Below are 20,972 nucleotides of genomic sequence, written 5' to 3'. Positions count from 1 at the left end.
GTTGCTGTCTTTTAGTTGTAAGAGAGAGAGGTGTGTGCAGAGATGATTCTTTGAATTAGAGTGAGCGAACGAATAGAGCCCTTTAAAGAATATAAAATTCTCTATGTCTTATTTGCCCATTTTGAGTAAATCACGTATTCAGGTTCTTCCCATCCATTCCCAGTTTTGTAGAATATGTTAAAAATCATGCAGAGGTAGAGCAAGGTAGCCGCTTATGTAAAAATGTTGTCAAAGAATGAGACCTATTTGAAAATGTATTTTGGCTTTGCTAATTTTAAATGTCTTATTACAATGGTTTTCTGAGTTTCAATAGCTGGAATACATGTTATATGTTCATGTATTTGGATCTCTTTACTTTGGGGACACAGTAAAAATATAGTGGAAGAATTTCCTTGTCTTCAGTATTCTATAACTAGAGGTATTTTTAGACTTAAAACAAATTTGACTCACTCTAGCCTTACATCATTGCTACATCGTTTCTTTTTTAGAGCCCAGCCTGTTTCTATGTAGAAACAGCTCTGGCTTTGAATGTTACAATTTCGTTAATTATTTTCAGATGGGCTTTTGTACATTTTAAAAATAAAAAAAAAATTATCTTGAGAAATAGCACTAAAAAATTAATACAGAAAGCTTGAAATGTTGTATTTTATTTCCTGAGTAGAATGCCTCTGGCAGATTGGAGGAAAACAGGGCTCGGTGCCAGGACGAATGGTGGTGTTTGACTTGTGGGGGACATGTTTTTCAACTACCTTTCTTGTAGATTCTTGATTGCTCAGGCATTGTATTGTTTGGAATGCTTATGAAGAGATTGCGGGCTTGATTTATGAGACACTTCTAATCCTGTAGAGCACTCATGCTTTGGGAAGATTTATACAGAAGTTATAAAGATAGTGGTAATGGGAAAGTTTTTCCAAATGGTCTTAAGTCTCACTTTCTCCTTACTTTGAAATTTTGCTTAAATTTAAAAAAAAAATGTTTGAAACAGCTCGTGAAAACTAATACATGCAATTGGAGATGATATATGTGTGTGTGTGTGTATATATATATATATATATTTTTTTTAAAGATTTTATTTATTTATTCATGAGAGAGAGATGCAGAGACACAGGCAGAGGGAGAAGTAGGCTCCATGCAGGGAGCCCGATGTGAGGCTCGATCCTGGGACCCCAGGATCACACCCTGAGCCAAAGGCAGATGCGCTTAACCGCTGAGCCACCCAGGCGTCCAGATATATTTGTTTTTACTTACAAGAATCTGTGGTGTTGGAGCTGTAGTTAACTAGTCCACAGTATTTAGAGTAAGCATTTTGTGGCCTGCAAATACTTGAGTATGTATATTTATTAAAATTGGGCTCCTGAATTTCCTTATTGGATGCTTTGTAATAAATGTTGTTTACGCTCTTGAAACAGACATATCTTAGCCTGCTGAACAAGGAGACAAAGTAATTTTCTATAGTTAACTTTCTAACCTTGATACTTTATTATTTTTTTTTATTATTTGCCTTAGAGCTACTCAATTTTGAGTGAAGGTAGTATACTCTGTTGTGGAAACCAGTTAGAATGTTTAATCATTTTATTACAAACTGTATAATTTTTGTGTGCTACCTAACTGGTTTTCACTGCATGGAAATCTACTTTGCCATGAAAAGATGTTCTCGGTATAATTTTACAGTATTAGAATATTCAGATTTTTCCCCCTACATGTGTCTGCATCTGCCAACTTGAAAATTGCTTGAACATCTAAAAAGAACCCACAAAAGAATATCTATAAAATCCTCACTTAAGTTTAATGAATTCTTGGCTTTAATTATTTGGGAGTTCATTTTGAATATAGAGATAAATTGAAGTTTAGCATAGAGATTTTTATTGTAGAAGGAGCAGTTCCAGTTCTTAAAGTTAAGGAGTATTTGTGGGAAACTTCAAATGGGAAACACTATTATTTTTCCTATTGCATGTTTTGGTGCTAGGTTTTTAGTCCAGCCTTAACCTCTAGAGTTATGTATATGTCTTTGCGTGTTAAATGCAGAGTTTGGGTAACTTGAGAGTTTTGACAAATGGAATGAAGATTTTCTGATTATAGCTTGTATTGACTTTGTTACACTGTGTGTAAACGTGATAGGAATGTATGTACTTTTTTGTGCAATACATTTATAGTTTTTTGATTCTTAAAATTGGCCGATTTATTTAAACCTTCACTCCATTTTATTCCTTTGATTTGAAAACTAGGACATTTGTACTCTTTTAAAAAACATCTTGTATTTTAGGGGCGCCTGAGTGGCTCAGTCGGTTAGGTGTCAGACTCTTCATTTTGGCTCAGGTCATGATCTCAAGGTCCCGGGATCAAGCCCCTGCGTGCAGCTCCCTGCTCAATGCCGAGTCTGGTTGAGGTACTTTCCCTCTGCTTCTGTCCCTGCTCATGCTTGAGCTATCTAATAAATATCTTTAAAAAATTATATTTTACAAAATGACATTTGGCATACAGTGACTTGTGTCTTTTATAAATCATTAAATTGGTAGGTGGTAATTTTTTTGTCTCAGGCATTTTTAAAAATTATACTAGTACACTGTCTACAGTAAAGGCACTTTTTCCATTTAAGATTCCTTAAAAATCACCTTGTTTTTTTTAAAAATTTCTTTAAGATTTTATTTATTTGAGAGAATGCACGCACATCTGTGTGCATGAGCTGCGGGGGAGGGGCAGAAGAAGAGAGTTGAGGGACGAGGTGAGTGTCCCCGCTGAGCTTGGAGCCCGTGGAATGGCTCATTGCGGGCTGGGTCACAGGATCCCAGGATCCCGGGATCCCAAGATCACAGCAGCAGCCAAAATCAGATGCTTAACACTGAGCCACCCAGGTACCCTGCAGAAGATTCTTTCTGACTTCATTTCCATGTTTGCAAATCATTTATGCTCATCACAACTTGGAAAGTAAAGTAGCTATTAGACATGCTGCTAGATACTTTAGTGTATTAATAAAGATGCATAGATATTACTATTTTATAGTTTAAAAATTCTACTTTGGAGAATTTTGAGTATATACAAAAAAAGAAGAATAGTAGATGAATCCCATGTACTCGGCATTCAGCCCAAACAACCATCAGTTGTGGCCTATCCTGCCTTATGAAGAGAAATGAAGCAAAGGAAGGGATAGAGAGTCATGAGGATGGGGGGAATAAGTACAGCCTCCTTGAAATGATGGTATTTGATACACCAGAATGAAGGCCTGTCCAGACTTAGATCCACTTCTTTCTTAGTGGTGTTATTTTCTTATTTAAAATGTTTTGAAATACAGTTCATGATATGGTACAAAGAATTCCCACATCTCCTTCCTCTAAATTCCTTAGTTGTGGGATGCCTGGGTGGCTCAGTGGTCGAGCATCTACCTTCAGCTCAGGGAATGGTTCCGGGGACTTGGGATCTAGTCCTGCATTGGGCTCTCGACAGGGAGCCTGCCTATGCCTCTCTGCCTCTTTCTGTCTCTCATGAATAAGTAAATAAAATCTCTGGGAAAAAAAAATCCTCAGTTGTTACCAGTTTGCACCATTTGCTCCATTACTGTCTCTTGTCTTTTTGTGGCATGCTATCCTGTTACCCTGAAAGTCTCTCTCTAGTACATACTTTACCCAAACAAGGACACTCTTCCGTTGCATTTCATAGTCTTCCCAGTCAGGAAACCAACATTGGCACAGTTATTACTGCCCAGTCCATAGACCCCATTGAAATGATGCCAGCCATCCCAACAATATTCCTTTTTCTTTTTTGATCCATGTATTGCTGTTTATGGTTGCATCTCATCATTCTGGAACAGTCTTACCCTAATTCTCATGTGCCTGATAGTCTTATAAAACCTAGGCCTGGGGATCCCTGCGTGGCTCAGTGGTTTGGTGTCTGCCTTTGGCCCAGGGCGTGATCCTGGAGTCCCAGGATCAAGTCCCATGTCGGGCTCCCTGCATGGAGCCTGCCTCTCCTTCTGCCTGTGTCTTTGGCTCCCTCTCTCTCTCTCTCTCTCTCTCTCTCTCATGAATAAATAAATAAATAAAATTAAAAAAACAAAAAAAACAAAAACAAAACCTAGGCCTTTCATTCTGCAGGATGGCCTCCACTTGAGCTTGTCTGGTGTTACCTCATGACCAGATGAGGGCATGCATTCTTGGCAAGAATACCACAGAAACGATTCTGTGCCCATCTCAGAGTAATATATAAGGAGGCAAACAGTGTGGATCCATCCTACCACTGGGGATATTAGTTTAACTTTGCTCACTTGGTTAAGTTAATGTCTTTACTATTTACCCTTTGTATTTGATTTTCATATATGCACATTATCTGTACTTCACATGTTCCAATACATGAGGATTCTTTCTAACTTCTCCATTACATATTTGTAAATTTTTTCGTAGACGATGAGAAACCTGACTGCTGTTACTCTTAGTGTTATTTACTCAACCAGTTCTGTTCTCAGTGTAGCTAATAGACCATTCTGTTGCCTTCCTGCTCCATTCCCCCCCCCCCCCCCCCCGCCTCCCCCCCCAACTCTGGGCACATCACCCCTGCTGCCTCTGTTTCACATCCCCCCTCTCTCAACTAATTTCTTTGGAAACCAACATTTGAGGGTGAGGGTGAGGAACAAGGAAAGAAAGGAAGGTAGGACTTGAAATGACTTGCATGTTTTTGCCCCCGATTTTTTCTTTCCTAGGAGACAATTTGTGGATCAATACATTCATCTCTCTCTGGTTTAAAGCAGATCTAAAGCTACCTGACTCTTAAAATTGTAGTTTTGGTTCTAATTCCACCATTGACTTAGTGACATGAACTTAATCACTAGATCAGTCTGAGCTTTATTATGTGCTGAGTCACGTAGAAGAGGGGAGAGTCACACAGAAGAGAAAGGAGTTTGTTTCTTAGAAAATAATATTAGGAATCATCATTGCTTCATTTATTTATTTGGTTGTCAGTCACTCACTTTCTATGGTATCTAAGCAAAATTTTGCCCATGCCCTACCTTCTCATAAACCTCACTGACCTTAACTTTTTTTTAAAAATTGAGTTATAATTGATACTAAAAACTAATGTTATATAACATAATTTGATACTTGTATATATTTCAATGTCTACTAGATAAGTCTAGTTAATACCTGTCACCATACATAGTTAAATTTTTTTTCTTGTTTTTTAAATTTATTTTTTAAAATAAAAAGATTTTTTAAAAAGATTTTATTTATTTATTCGTGAGACACACACACACACACACACACACACACACACACAGAGGCAGAGACACAGGCAGAGGGAGAAGCAGGCTCCATGCAGGGAGCCTGATGCGGGACTTGATCCTGGGACCCCAGGATCACACCCTGGCCCAAAGGCAGGTGCTAAACCATTCAGCCACCCAGGGTCCCCAATAAAAATAGATTTATTTATTTATTTATTTATTTATTTATTTATTTATTTATTATTATTTTTCTTAAATTTTTATTTATTTATTTATGATAGTCACAGAGAGAAAGAGAGAGAGAGAGGCAGAGACACAGGCAGAGGGAGAAGCAGGCTCCATGCACTGGGAGCCCGACGTGGGACTCGATCCCGGGTCTCCAGGATCGCGCCCTGGGCCAAAGGCAGGCGCCAAACCGCTGCGCCACCCAGGGATCCCCCCAAAAATAGATTTTACTTACCTGTTTGTGAGAAGGAGAAAGATAGAGAGAGAGAGAGAGAGAGAGAATGAGCAGGGGGGTGGAGAGTAGAGGGAGAGGGAGAAGCAGACTCCCTGCTGAGCAGGGATCCTGACTCAGGGCTTGATCCCAGGACCCTGGGACCATGACCTGAGCCACAGTCAGACTCTTAACCAACTGAGCCACCTAGGTGCCCCCCCCCTTTTTTTTCCTGTGATGAGGACTTTTTTTTTTTTAATTTTTTATTTATTTATGATAGTCACACAGAGAGAGAGAGAGAGGCAGAGACACAGGCAGAGGGAGAAACAGGCTCCATGCACCAGGAGCCCAATGTGGGATTCCATCCTGGGTCTCCAGGATCACGCCCTGGGCCAAAGGCAGGCGCTAAACCGCTGCGCCACCCAGGGATCCCGACTTTTTTTTTTTGAAGATTTTATTTATTTATTTATGGGGGGGGGGGGTGGGCAGAGACACAGGCAGAGGGAGAAACAGGCTCCATGCCGGGAGCCTGATGTGGGACTTGATCCCGGGTCTCCAGGATCGCGCCCTGGGCCAGAGGCAGGCGCCAAACCGCTGAGCCACCCAGGGATCCCTGTGATGAGGACTTTTAAGATTTACTTTCTTAGCAACTTTCAAATAAGTAATACAATATTGTTTTTTTTTTTTTTTAAATTTTTTATTTTTATTTATGATAGTCACACAGAGAGAGAGAGAGGCAGAGAGACATAGGCAGAGGGAGAAGCAGGCTCCATGCACCGGGAGCCCGACGTGGGATTCGATCCCGGGTCTCCAGGATTGCGTCCTGGGCCAAAGGCAGGCGCTAAACCGCTGCGCCACCCAGGGTTCCCAAGTAATACAATATTGTTAACTGTAGTTACTATGTGGCATATTATATCCCTGTGACTATTTTATTTTATTTTAAGATTTTCTTTATTCATGAGGGACACAGAGAGGGGCAGAGACCTAGTCAGGGAGAAGCAGGCTCTCTGCAGAAAGCCTGATGTGGGACTCGGGACTCGATCCCAGGATAATGCCCTGAGCAGAAGGCAGATGCTCAACCACTGAGCCACCAAGGCATCTCTTCCTGTGACTATTTTATAACTAGAAGGTTGTACCTTTTGACCTCCTTTCTTTTTTAAAGATTTTTAAAAAACCGTTGAGCCACCCAGGGATCTCCTTGACCCCCCTTTCTTTTACTCATTTCACCCTTCTGCCCCCAGTCTGTTCTCTGTATCTGTGAGCTTGTGAGTTTTCTTGTTTTTAACATGCTACGCAGAAATGAGATCATTTGGTATTTGTCTTTCTCTGATTCATTTAGTATAATGCCCTCAAGGTTCATCCACCTTGTCTCAAATAGCAAGACTTCCTTCTTTTTTATGACTGTTTAGTATTCCATTATGTATATACATACTACATTTTCTTTACCCATTCTTCAGTCCATGAACACTTAGATTGTTTCTGTGTCTTAGCTGTTGTAAATTATGCTGCAGTGAATATGGGGATCCACATATTTTTTTTTTCAAGTTAGTGTTTTCATTTTCTCTGGATAAATACCCAGAAGTGAATTGTTGGATCATATGGTAGTTCTATTTTTAATGTTTTGAGGAGCCTCCTATTGTTTTCCAAAGTGGCTGTACTCAACATTTTTTCCCTCTCTTCGGATATACTCTTGGTCCCTTCCAAGGGATTCCTTAATGAGTTAAGACCCTTATTCTTTGGCACAAGCCCTGGAATGTTTGTATTATTTTGAAGTAGATTCTGGACATCTTACTTTTATCCATAAATATTTCAGTATTTATGCCTACAAGGTAAGGATTGTTTAAATAGATATATTCCTATTTCAAATATCCAGCCACTATTAAAGTTTGTAATGGATTGGTTTTTAAAAATTTTTTTTGTGTAGTCAAAAATCTTTTTCTGAACTCAGACTCTATTAAGGGCATACCAATTGTAATTAATTGGTGGTATGTAATTCTTTAAAAATTTGGTTGAAACAACTTAAAGTTGGGGGGCACCTGGGTGGCTCAGTTGGTAGAGCATGAGACTCTTGGCCTTGGGGTTGTGTGTTTAAGCTCCAATAAATTTAAAATTTTTTGAGGTTTAATCTGCATATAGATTACTTAAAGTGTAAAGTTCGTTGAATTTTGAGAGATGTAGGCATCGTCGTAGCTACCACTACGACCCTAGTCAAGATATCACAGTTTTTTGTTTTTATTTAAGATTATTTATTTATTTCATGAGAGAGAGAGAGAGAGAGAGAGAGAGAAAGGCAGGCAGAGACGGTGGTAGAGGGAGAAACAGGCTCCATGCAGGGAGCCCGATGTGGGCCTTGATCATGCCCTGGGCCGAAGGCAGGCGCTAAACTGCCGAGCCACCCAGGGATCCCCAGTTTATTTACTTCTTTTTTTTTTTTTTTTTTTGCAAGATTTTTTTTTTAAAGTATACCACTTTTTTTTTTTTTTTTTAAGATTTTATTTATTCTTTCATGAAAGAGAGACAGAGGCGGAGAAGCAGGCTCCATGCTGGGAGCCTGATGTGGGACTCGATCCCGGGACTCCAGGATCACGCCCTGGGCCAAAAGCAGGCGCCAAACCACTGAGCCACCCAGGGATCCCCCAGTTTATTTACTTCTTGATGAATATTTTGCCTGTTGAAGTCTTTTAATATATAGGTTTTAATCTTACTCTCTCTTTACAACTTAATTTGTTGCAAACCAGGTTGATTATTCTATAGTTTCTGACTGTGTGAATTTTGCTGATTACATTCTTGTCCATGGGGTGCCTGGGTGGCTCAGTCAGTTTGACTTTTGGCTCAGGTTCTGAGCCTTGGGGTTATGGGATCCAGCCCCTAGTTGGGCTCTGCGTGGTGTGGGGCCTGCTTGGGATTCTCTCTCTCCCCCTGCCCCACCCCGCCTCAAAAAGAAAACAAACCAACAAAAACACTTTTTGAGGTATATGTTAATATCTCACCCTTTGTTCTCTGATTTTTTTTTTTAAGATTTTATTTATTTATTCACGAGAGACACAGAGATTGAGAGGCAGAGACAGAGGCAGAAGGAGAAGCAGGTTTCTCGCAGGGAGCCCGATGTGGGACTTGATCCAGGGACTCCAGGATCACGCCCTGAGTGGAAGGCTGGCACTAAACCGCTGAGCCACGCAGGGATCCCGGTATTTGTAAAGTTTTAAATAGTTTTAAGTTATGTTGCAGTTGATTTTTTAAAAAATAGTGTATATGTAAAGTGTATAAGGATATACTCTAGTTTTTCTCATCACTCACATCTATTTTTCTCGTAAAGTAACCCTGTCCACAGTGGTTTTTGACATAGATCATCCTTTCAGCATATATTTGCTTTGTTATTCTAAAAGTAGATGTATAAAAGGAACTTATCATCACAGTTTAGGGTCTCACGGAGTTACGATATTTGATTTTCCTTGTGTTGATCATATTGAAAATTTTGTTGTAACAGTGTCTTTCTGTTTTTTTTTCTGAATGTTTTGTAATTTCTAAAATATTTTTTGTTTGTAGAAGAAACTTTTTATTTCTAGAGATTATAACTAATCAGATTAAAATGTGGACTGGGAAAGTTTGCGTATTTAATAAAATGATTGACATACAGGCTATGACTTTTTTTTTTTTAATTTTATTTATTTATTCATGAGAGACAGAGACATAGGCAGAGGGCTATGCAGGCTCCTTGCAGGGAGCCTGATCTGGGACTCGATCCCAGGACCCCTGGATCAGGACCTGAGCTGAGGGCAGATGCTCAACCACTGAGCCACGCAGGTGTCCCAGCTAATGACTTTTTTTAAGATTCTGTTTATTTTTTTATTTTAAAGAGAGCAAGCATGAACAGGGGGAGGAGCAGAGGGACAATCAGACTCCGTGATAAGCATGGAGCCCCACACAGGACTTGATCCTGTGACCCTGAGATCAGGACCTGAGCTGAAATTAAGAGTCACAGGCTTAATTGACTAAGCCACCCAGGTGCCCTGTGACTCATTTTTTATATGGATTGGGTTAATTCCTTGCCATGGTTCTTTATTGGGAAGCAAAAGTTTAAAAAAAACATTGGAATTAAATAAATCCAAAGACCTTTTAAGATTGAGGAGTGATAAAGAACTTATTTCCCAAATCTAGGAGTAGAAGTAGTCTTCAAAGATTTTACAAAGATACTCATAGTGGAGTAAAGAATATGGGATTTATGTAATTACAAAAAGGTGGGGCCGGGGTGCCTGAGTGGCTCAGTGGTTGAATGTTTACCTTTGGCTCAGGATATGATCCCGGTCCTGGAATCGAGTCCCACATCAGGCTCCCTGCGAGGAGCCTGCTTCACCCTCTGCCTGTGTCTCTGCTTCTCTCTGTGTATCTCTCATGAATAAATAAAATCTTTAGGAAAAAAAAAAGTGGGGTCATGTTTTTGTCTTCTGTTTTATTTTAGCAACTATATTATATGAAATAAGGATAAAAGTCACTGGTCAAGTGAAGTGTTAGAAGTATTCAAAAGTTTCCCAGAATCAATGTTTAACTTATTGTTTTACCAAGAAGCAAATTATAAGGTTATTTTTTTTTTAAAGATTTTATTTATTTATTCATAGACACAGAGAGAGAGAGAGGCAGAGACACAGGCAGAGGGAGAAGCAGGCTCCACGCAGGGAGCCCGATGTGGGACTCGATCCTGGGTCTCCAGGATCACACCCCAGGCTGCAGGCAGTGCCAAACCGCTGCGCCACCGGGGCTGCCCGCAAGTTATAAGGTTAAAAGTGACTTTCTTCTCAGCAATTGTAATAGTCCTGGTTAGCTAAGTAAGAAGCATGTTTTCAAATGTATTCATGCTAGCTACTCTTGATGTGGATTTTTGCTATTTTTTGTTCTCTTGGCTTCTGCTTCTTCAGCTTTGTTCTCTCTAGTCTTCCCTTTTGTTGATCAGCTTGCTTTGCTCCTTTTTTCTTCATCTGCTTAATTTACTGTTATTATGAAATCATTAATTATGATCATTTGCATTCTATTTAGTTATACTTGAACTTTTCCCAGAAAAGTAGTGTGTAAATCAGACACATTTATGAGGTTATTCATGAAGTATTGTGAGCACAAAAGTCCAGATTTTAACTTAGTGGTCATCATGTTCCTGTATTGTGTTTTGGTTCATGTAGGATAGACTCGTCTCTCCTGTGCTCTAGAGAGAAGTACTTCATGAAGTATTTCTAAGATTGGCTAAAAGATCCACTCTTCCTATTTGATCTCACCAGTAGGATCTAAAGATTATAGAATGTTAGGAATTTTTTTCTCCCCCTAATTGAATAATCTGTCAGAGGTTTATGTATCAGTTGAGCAGTTTTATCCTTTTATTAAAAATTGACTTAAAATAATTTTTTAAAGTAAACTCAGTGACCAACGTGGGGCTTGAACTCAGGATCCTGAGATCAAGAGTCATGCTCTACTGACTGAGCCAGCCAGGCATATCCAAAATTAATTTTACTTAGTAAATAGGTTCTCACTAGATTGGTGTAAAATAATGCATATGTGTATATGTGTATTTTTTCACTGAGGTAATGATACCTGTAATAGTTCTGAAGAATTTGTCATTCAAGGCTTTGCTGAAAACATTGCTTTTCTCAAGAGTTAGTCATCAAATTTTCACGTACAGGATTCTAGGCACTCACCATGGATTCAGTAAACAGATGAGTATAGTTTTGTTGGTTGAATTAAGCTTGTCGTTGGTCTTTCAAGTTTTCTTAAATCCTCTGAATTAGAACCAGTAAATAGTTTTTCATATGAAAAAAGTAATCTATTATGTTCATAGCAGCCTTATTCACAATAGCCAAAAGTTAGAAGAAGCCATAATGTTGATGATCCATGAATGGATAAACAGAATAAACAGATATTAAATTTGTGATAAATAGAATACATACAATGGAATATTACTCAGCCTTAGAAGGAAGGAAATTCTGACTCATGATACAACATCGACAAACCTTGAAGAAATTATGCTGAGTGAGGGAATTTTACATTTATGTGGATTCCTCATGTGTACGCCTATTAAATTTGATTTTCTTCTGTTTTATTTATTTTTTATTTTTTATTTTTTTCTTTTTTTTTTCTTTTTAAAAAAAAATATGGTGGGGTACCTGGTGGCTCATTTGGTTAAGTGTCTGAATCTTTTTTTTTTTTAAGGTTTTATTTATTTATTTATGAGAGAGAGAGAGAGAGAGAGAGGCAGAGACACAGGCAGAAGGAGAAGCAGGCTCCATGCAGGGAGCCCGATGTGGGACTCAATCCTGGGTCTCCAGGATCAGGCCCTGGGCTGAAAGCAGGCGCTAAACCGCTAAGCCACCCAGGCTGTCCAAGTGTCTGACTCTTGATTTCAGTTCAGGTCTTGATCTCAGGGTCTTGGGTTCAAGCCCTGCATTGGGCTCCACACTGAGTGAGGAGTCTATTTTATTTTATTTTATTTTATTTTTTTTTAATTTTTATTTATTTATGATAGTCACAGAGAGAGAGAGAGGCAGAGACACAGGCAGAGGGAGAAGCAGGCTCCATGCACCGGGAGCCTGACGTGGGATTCGATCCCGGGTCTCCAGGATCCCGCCCTGGGCCAAAGGCAGGCGCTAAACCACTGCGCCACCCAGGGATCCCAGGAGTCTATTTTATTTTTATTTTATTTTATTTTATTTTATTTTATTTTATTTTATTTTATTTTATTTTATATTTTATTTTATATTTTATTTTATTTTATTTTATTTTATTTTATTTATTTTATTTATTTTATTTATTTTATTTATTTTATTTTATTTTATTTTATTTTATTTTATTTTATTTTATTTTATTTTATTTTATTTTATTTTATTTATTTTTTCCAGGAGTCTATTTTAAAAGCAAAAACTAACTATATAGATAAAATTTTATTAGGTGAAATAAATCCCAAAAGGTCAAGTATTATATTATTCTAGTTACAGGAACTACCTGGAGCAGTCAAATTCATATAGACAGAAAGTGGAATGGTGGTTTTTCTTTACAGTTATAAGCAGTGTTGCAGTAAGCAGTCTTGTATAGTTTGCAGACACCTGCAATTACACATGCATGATCAATCTTTGTGAATGGAATTTCTAGGGATGTGTACTTAGTTCTTAATCAGTACTATGAAATTGTCTTACTAAGAGGTTTTCTGACTTACATTCCTACAGTGTTATGAAAGTGCCTATTATTTAGACTAGTACCTAGGTATTATGAAAATTTAGGGTTTTGTATTATGTTACCTTTTTCAAACTTTTTATTTTCAAAATTTTGAGTGAAATTAAACAGGTTTTTTGAGTGTATTTCTTTTTACTATCTGTATGTACACATTTTATTTATTTTTAATTTTTTTTCAAAAGATTTTATTTATTTGAGAGAGAGCAAGAGAAAGAGCACAAGCGGGGGGGGGGGGGGAGGGGGGAGGGGATGGGGAGACGGAGAGGGAGAAGCAGACTTCCTGCTGAGCAGGGAGGATGTGAGAATCATGTGGGACTTGCTGCCAGGACCCTGGGATTATGATCTGGGCTGAAGTCAGACTTTTAACCAACTGAACCACTCAGGTGCCCCTAAGATTTTATTTTTAAGTAATCTCTGTACCCAAGGTTGGGCCTGACCTACACCCCTGAGATCAAGAGTCACATGCTCCATCAACTGAGCTAACTAGTGCCCCCTGTGTGTACATACATATTTTTTATATTTATTTACTTAAGATTTTTTTTTTTTACTTAAGATTTTTTTTTAAAGATTTTATTTATTCATGAGAAACACACACACGGAGAGAGAGAGAGAGAGGCAGAGACACAGGCAGAGGGAGAAGCAGGCTCCATGCAGGGAGCCTGACGTGGGACTCGATCCTGGGTCTCCAGGATCATGTCCTGGACCGAAGGCGGCACTAAACCGCTGAGCCACCCAGCCTGCCCTAGAAAAGATTTTTAAAAAATATTTTTTATATGTTTATTCATGAGACACACCCAGAGAGAGAGAGAAGGAGAGAGAGAGAGGCGCCGAGACAGTAGGCAGAGGGAGAAGCAGGCTCCCCACGGAGCGCCCAATGTGGGACTCAGTCCCAGGACCCGGGATCACGCCCTAAGCCAAAGGCATATGCTCACCTACTGAGCCACCCAGGAGTCCTGAAAAGATTTTCTTTATTTGAGAGAGCAAGAACACAAGTGGGAGGAGCAGCAGAGGAAGAGGGAGAAGCAGACTCCCCACTGAGCAGGGAGCCTAATGCGGGACTGGATACCAGAACCTTGAGATCCTGATCTGAGCCAAAGTCAGCCACTTAACTGACTGAGCCACCTAGGTGCCTCAGTATATGCATATTTCAAAAGAACTTCATATTCAGGTATTTTGCCTGTTTTTTTTTTTTGGGGGGGGGCTTGTCTTCCCTGATTTGTCAGAACTGTTTTATATTTAGGGAAACATTTATTTGTCATGTATTACAAGTATTTTTGCCCAATTATCTTTTGGCTATATTTTGCTATTCAAGGAACTGTAATATTTATTTGGTTTCTGTGTGTGTTTTGTCTTTTGTTTTTTGTTTTTTGTTTTTTTTCTTTCCTGGAGACCATACAAAGCTGTTCAAATTATAACTATTGAATTTGTGGAAGCATTCTAGAGTAATGCATTTAAAAAGTCACATTGCACTTAGTAGGTACATGTATACATGTACATTCCAGAAGGCAACAAATAGAATTTATGTGGTCTTTTTCTTTATGATATAGAGATTTTATCTCATGTGCTGTCTTTCCTAGACCCAAGATTATATAACAAATTATTACTATTACTATTATTTGGCAGAGAGATAATGCAAATTGCCACACTATTACAAATCATTCTTCCTGTCATCTTTTTCCACTCTTCTCCCTGTCTCTCCAAGTAGAGAAACATCTCTCAGGGTACTAGCTTTTTCTGCAGTGATACTAGGGCTGTGGGGTGACTGTCTTTTGCTGGCTTTAGGGATTCTTTGTCTTTTGCTATCTTTATTATTTGTACTTAGGCAAAAGATAGCAAGATTAAAAGGAGGGGCAGCCTCTTGAGAGGCGTGGCTCAGCGGTTTAGCGCCTCCTTCGGCCTGGGGTGTGATCCTGGAGACTAGGGATTGAGCCCTAGGGATTGGGCTCCCTGCATGGGGCCTACTTCTCCTTCTGCCTGTGTCTCTGCCTCTCTCTCCCCCCCCTCCCCGTGTCTCCATGAATAAATAAATTTTTTTTTAAAGGACTATATTGATTTAAAAATAGAGAGAGTGACAAAATATGAGAGACTCCCAACTCTGGGAAACGAACAAGGGGTAGTGGAAGGGGAGGTGGGTGGGGATAGGATGACTGGGTGACGGGCACTGAGGGAGCACTTGATGGGATGAGCACTGGGTGTTCTATGTTGGCAAATTGAACTCCAATTAAAAAATATATATAAAATAAAAAAGCTCTATTATTTATTTATTTATTTATTTAATTTTATTTTTTTATTTATTTTTTATTTTTTTAATTCATGAGAGACACAGAGAGAGGGAGGCAGAGATATAGGAGGAGGGAGAAGCAGGCCCCATCCTAGGACTCCAGGATCATGCCCTGGGCCAAAGGCAGCTGCTCAACTGCTGAGCCACCCAGGGGCTTCAAAATTTTTTATTTTAAGTAAGCTCCACACCTAGTGTGAGGCTCGAACTTATGACCCTGAGATTAAGAGTCGCGTGCTGTACTGACTGAACCAGCAGCCAGACACCCCTATTTTGGATAATTTTTAAATTGACTCTTAAAAACTTAGAAGAGGGGCACTTGGGTGGCCCAGTGGTTGAGTGTTTGGCTTTGGCTTGGGTCATGATCCCGGGGTCCTGGGATCGAGTTCCGCATTGGGCTCCCTATTGGGAGCCAGTTTCTACCTCTGCCTATGTCTCTGCCTCTGTGTCTCTCATGAATAAATAAAATCTTTACAAACAACAACAACAAAACACAAAAAGCTCAGAAGAATACAGTGTATGTTGAACAATTTAATATTTTTAAATGTTGAACCTTTTTGACCAAACAGAAACTTGTATTGTTTTTTGACCGTTTTTGAAGACAGACCTATTAAATAGTTACGTACTGCAGCTTGTAGCAAACACAGTTTCTTTCTTTTTAACCTAATTTCTTTATGGTCTCATTTATTTTTTTTTTAAAGATTTTTATTTATTTGTGAGCCCAACTGCTGAGCCACCCAGGTGTCCCTATTATTATTATTATTTTAAAAGATTTTATTTATTTATTCATAGAGACACACACAGAGAGTGAGAGAGAGGCAGGCAGAGACACAGGCAGAGGGAGAAGCAGGCTCCATACAAGGAGCCTGACGTGGGACCTGATCCCGGGTCCCCAGGATCACACCCTGGGCTGAAGGCAGTGCTAAACCACTGAGCCACCCAGGCCGCCCTTATTTTATTTTATTTTTTTTTAATTTGGGTTTTTCTAGCCTTCTCAGTATAGGGTTTTTCTAGCCTTCTCAGTATAGCCTTCTCAGTATAGAGTAATGTAGTTAGAATACCTGATTGAGTTCTCCTTTGTTGAACTGGAAGATAAACTTGCATCTTGTTTTCAAAGTGTGCTCCCCTTAAATAAAAATGATAGAGATGGTGAGCCCACGCTTTGGAGGAAGAAGCATGATTTACTTCATTCTCTATTTGTAATCTATACATTGATTGTTTGGTCCCTCTTTCAGTATTGTAATTAACTCTTTGTTTTTCAGTACATGAGCTTAAAAAATTTGCTTCCCTGTATTCTATGGCTAACTTTTTTTTAAAGATTTTATTTATTTATTCATGGGAGACACAGAGAGAGAGGGGCAGAGACACAGGCAGAGGGAGAAGCAGGCTCCTCGCAGGGAGCCTGATGCGGAACTTGATCCCGAATCCCAGGATCACGACCTGAACTGAAGGCAGGCGCCCAACCGCTGAGCCACCCAGGTGTCCCTTTATTATTATTTTTTAAAGATTTTATTTATCTACGAGAGATAGAGAGATGCTGAGACACAGGCAGAGGGTGAAGCAGGCTCCTCGCAGGGAGCCGGCTGTGGAACTCAATCCCAGGACCCTGGGATCATGCCCTGAGCCACAGGCAGAGGCTCAAGCCACCCAGACATCTCTTTTTAATTTATTTGAGATAAAGAGAGCACAAATGGAAACAAGCACGGGAAGGGGCAGAGGGAGAGAATCTCAAGTCTCCTTGCTGATGGGTAGAGCCGAAATCATGATCTGAGACGAAATCAAGAGTCAGATGCTTAACTGACTGAGCCATTCTGGTGGCCCCCCATCCCTTTTTTAATAGAAAAACCTATGTGACTATTTAAGATTTTATTTATTCATAAGAGACACACAGAGAGAGGCAGAGACCCAGGCAGAGGGGGAAGCAGGCTCCAGGCAGGGAGCCCGATGTGGGACTCCATCCTGGACCTCGGGACCATGCCCTGAGTCAAAGGCAGAGGCTCAACTGCTGAGCCACCCAGGCATCCTGCAACCTTCCATTTAGTGATAAACTTTGTGAGTGTGGTAAATATGTGTAATATAACATTTATTTTAACTACTCTTAGGTTTATGATTCAGTGGCATCAAGTACATTCAATGATATATGTAACCATCACTACTATTTCTAGAATTTTTTCATCCCATACAGAAATTCTGTACCCATTAAGCAGTAACCCATTTCCCTCTTCTCCCTGCTCCTCATAACCTCTGTTCTACTTTCTATCACTATGAATTCAGCTGTTCTAGGTAACTCCTATAAGTGGAATCATAGGGGCACCTAGAGGGCTCAGTGTCAGTTAAGTTTCTGCCCTGGGCTCAGGTCATGATCTCAGGGTCCTGGGTTTGAGCCCTGCATTGGGCTCCCTACTCAGCAGGGAGTCTGCTTCTCCCTCTTCCTCTGCTCCTTTTCCCCCTTCACTCCCTACTTGTACTCTCTGTTCTCTCTTAAATAAATAAATACATACATACATACATACATACATACATACTCTTTAAAAATGTAATCATAAAAAAACATAATCATAAGCTAATTGTCCATTTGTGTCTGGCTTATTTCATTTAATATGATGTCTTAGATTTTTATCCATGTTGTAGCATGTATCAGGACTTCCTTTTTTTTTATGTCTTAATATACCATTCCATTGTATGTATATTTCACATTTTGTTTAATCATTCCTTGGGTTTCTATCTTTAGGCTATTGTGAATAATGCTGCGGTGAACATTGGTGTACACGTATCTATTTGAGCCCCAGTTTTCACTTCTTAAGGAGTGATATTGCTGGGTCATATGGTAATTCTATGCTTTAACTTCTTGAGAAAATGCCAAACTTTTCTACAGTGGCTGCATGATTTTACAGTTCCCCAAGCTTGTACTAGATTTCAAATTTTTCTGCATTCTTGTCAACACTAGTTCTTTTCTTCCTTTTTCTTTCCCCCTTAAATAGCCTGGTGGGTATGAAGTGGTATCTCATTGTGGTTTTGATTTGTATTTCCCAAATGACTACTAATTTTGAGCATATGCTTGTTTATCTGCCACCTGTGTATCTTCTTTGTTGAAGTGTTTTGGCTATTAAAAAAATGGGTTGAATTATAAGATTTCTATATTCTAGATACAAGTCCTTTGTCAGATACACTGGATGATATTGTTCAATGTTTGTACGGAAAGAAAAGAACTATTCCAATTTCTAACAAGTGTTTTTCTTTTCTTTTTTTTTCAAAGATTTCATTTATTTATTTATTTATTTATTTATTTATTTGAGAGAGAGTGTGAAAGAGAACGCCCAAGCAAGGCCGAAGGGCAGAGGGAAAAGCAGACTCCTGTTGAGCAGGGAGTCTGTTGCAGGACCTGATCCCAGGATTCTGGGATCCTGACCTAAGCCTGAGGCAGATGCTTAACCAACTGAGCCACCCAGGGTGCCCCTCTAACAAATTTTTTTCCAAATTAAGAAGATCCATTCAGGGCAACCCCGGTGGCCCAACGGTTTGGCGTCACCTTCGGCCCAGGGTGTGATCCTGGAGACCTGGGATCCAGTCCCACGTCAGGCTCCCTGTATGGAGCCTGCTTCTCTCCCTCTCCCTCTGCCTGTGTCTCTGCCTCTCTCTCTCTGTCTGTCATGAATAAATAAATAAAATCTTAAAAAAAAAAAAGATCTATTCATTACTTTAGTAACAAGTAATGTTGTTATTTCTAGTTCAGTTGCCTGATGAAACTAAATTTTAGGATTATGTTTCCCTTGTAAGAGGTAATAACTTAAATCATACTGGAGGATGTAAAGAGAAAAGTTCTGCTTTCTGATAATGTCAGCTTCAGGAGAAGTGTAAAATTATGATTTGGGGTTGTCAGCAAATAAGAATGCTATATTTAAAAGTGCTGTGCCTGCCTTTCTAAAATGCCAGATTACAAGTACATAAAGTATAGTTAACTCCTAATGAAATTTGTAGAATTTTCATGACTTAAAAAATTCCAAATCATTATATTTCTCACATGTATCTTCCAAATACAAAAGGTGCCCTAAAATTTTTCTTTTGCAGACATAGTAAGCATTTTTCTTCGTTTGGAATAAAAGTGGGACCATATGTTCTGTCAAAAGATATGTTCAAATTTATTAATTTATATGAAAAACAATCTTAAATATATCTAAATTATAAATTTTAGTAGTTGTAACCTCCTGAAAAATTTATTTATTTATTTATTTATTTTTTTCTGAAAAATTTAAATAGCAGAAAACTGCATTAAAAAATTAGACTATCACTTCAGGGGCACCTGGGTGCCCAGTTGGTTAAGTGTCTGACTTCTGACTTGGCTCAGGTCGTGATTTCAGGGTCCTGGGATGGAGCCACAGCCCCATGGCAGGCTTGCACTCGAGGGAGTCTCCTCCCTCTGCCCCTCCCCTGGCTCTGCTTTCTCTCTCAAGTAAATAAATAAAATCTTAAAAATAAGATTGTCACTTCAAACGGATACACAAAATAATTGGATTTATTTTACCTTCAAGTCAGGAGTGTGGGATCATCTCATTTTTTCAGTAGGATCATGTTTACTAATGAGTTAAACTCTGTAAACTAGCTTGTTTTAGTTACAATTTTTACTTTAATAGACACTAAATATTTATTTTTATTTATTTTTGACACTAAAGATTTCTTTTTTTTTTTTTTTTTAAATATTTATTTTATTTATTTATGATAGTCACAGAGAGAGAGAGGCACAGAGACACAGGCAGAGGGAGAAGCAGGCTCCATGCACCGGGAGCCCAATGTGGGATTCGATCCCGGATCTCCAGGATCGTGCCCTGGGCCAAAGGCAGGCACCAAACCGCTGCGCCACCCAGGGATCCCGACACTAAAGATTTCTAAGTAACATTGAACAATCTTAGGTTTAGTATCCTGTTTTAGAATGTAATAATTTCGGGACACCTGGATGGCTCAGGGGTTGAGTGTCTGTCTTCGGTCAGGGAGTGGTCCCAGGGTCCCAGGATTGAGTCCCATATCAAGCTCCTTGCATGGAGCCTGCTTCTCCTGTCTATACCTCTCACTCTGCATCTCTCATAAATAAGTAAATAAAATCTTTAAATATATATAATAATTTCTAAGACTTCTGATTCATTTCAGCTAAGTGTTCTTAAAAGGTAATTTAGTAAATATTTAAGAAATGAGAGCAATAAAATGGTTAAAATCTTTGTAAATTTTTGGGGCCCTGACTGACTTAGTCAGTAGAACATGTGACTCTCTCAGGGCTTATGAGGTCAAGCCTCGCATTGGGTGTAGAGTTTATTAAAAAAAAAAAAAAAGAAAAAAGAAAAAAAAGTAAATTTTTGCCCCATGAAAGAAAAATGTGAGGGTAAAAGCCATTTTAAGTGTCATTTTGCCAGGCACCTGGGTGGTTCAGTGGTTGAGCACCTGCCTTTGGCTCAGATCTTGATCCCTGGGTCCTGAGATTGAGTCCTGGATAAGGGAGCCTGCTTCTCCCTCTCCCTATGTCTCTGCCTCTCTTTCTGTATCTCTCATGAATAAATAAAATCTTAAAGAAAAAAAAAAAAAAGTCTGGATGCCTGGGTGACTCAGCGGTTGAGTGCTTGCCTTTGGCCCAGGATGTGATCCTAGAGTCCCAAGATGGAGTCCCACATCGGGCTCCTTGCATGGAGCCTGCTTTTCTCTCTGCCTGTGTCTCTGCCTCTCTCCCTCTCTGTGTCTCTTATGAATAAATAATTTTTTTTTAAAAAGTCACTTTGCAACTCCTCCCACATACATAGATTATGTAAAGTGTCTAAGAAACAAATTTTCAAAAACTGGATAATAATTGTTATGCGATA

At 39.2% G+C, this 20,972-nt stretch overlaps 1 protein-coding gene across 3 annotated transcripts in view; it reads left to right on the top strand.

The window, feature by feature from the left end:
* The window catches only part of SPEN (spen family transcriptional repressor), a 94,551-nt gene that overhangs the window by 3,678 nt on the left and 69,901 nt on the right, over positions 1–20,972 (top strand). The gene's annotated exons all lie outside the window — the stretch shown is intronic.

This window comes from Canis lupus, chromosome 5 (genome assembly GCF_048164855.1).
Source record: "Canis lupus baileyi chromosome 5, mCanLup2.hap1, whole genome shotgun sequence".
Taxonomy (NCBI): Eukaryota; Metazoa; Chordata; class Mammalia; order Carnivora; family Canidae; genus Canis; species Canis lupus.
The sequence above is the reverse complement of the archived record's forward strand: the minus strand, read 5'-3'. Positions and strand labels throughout refer to the sequence as shown.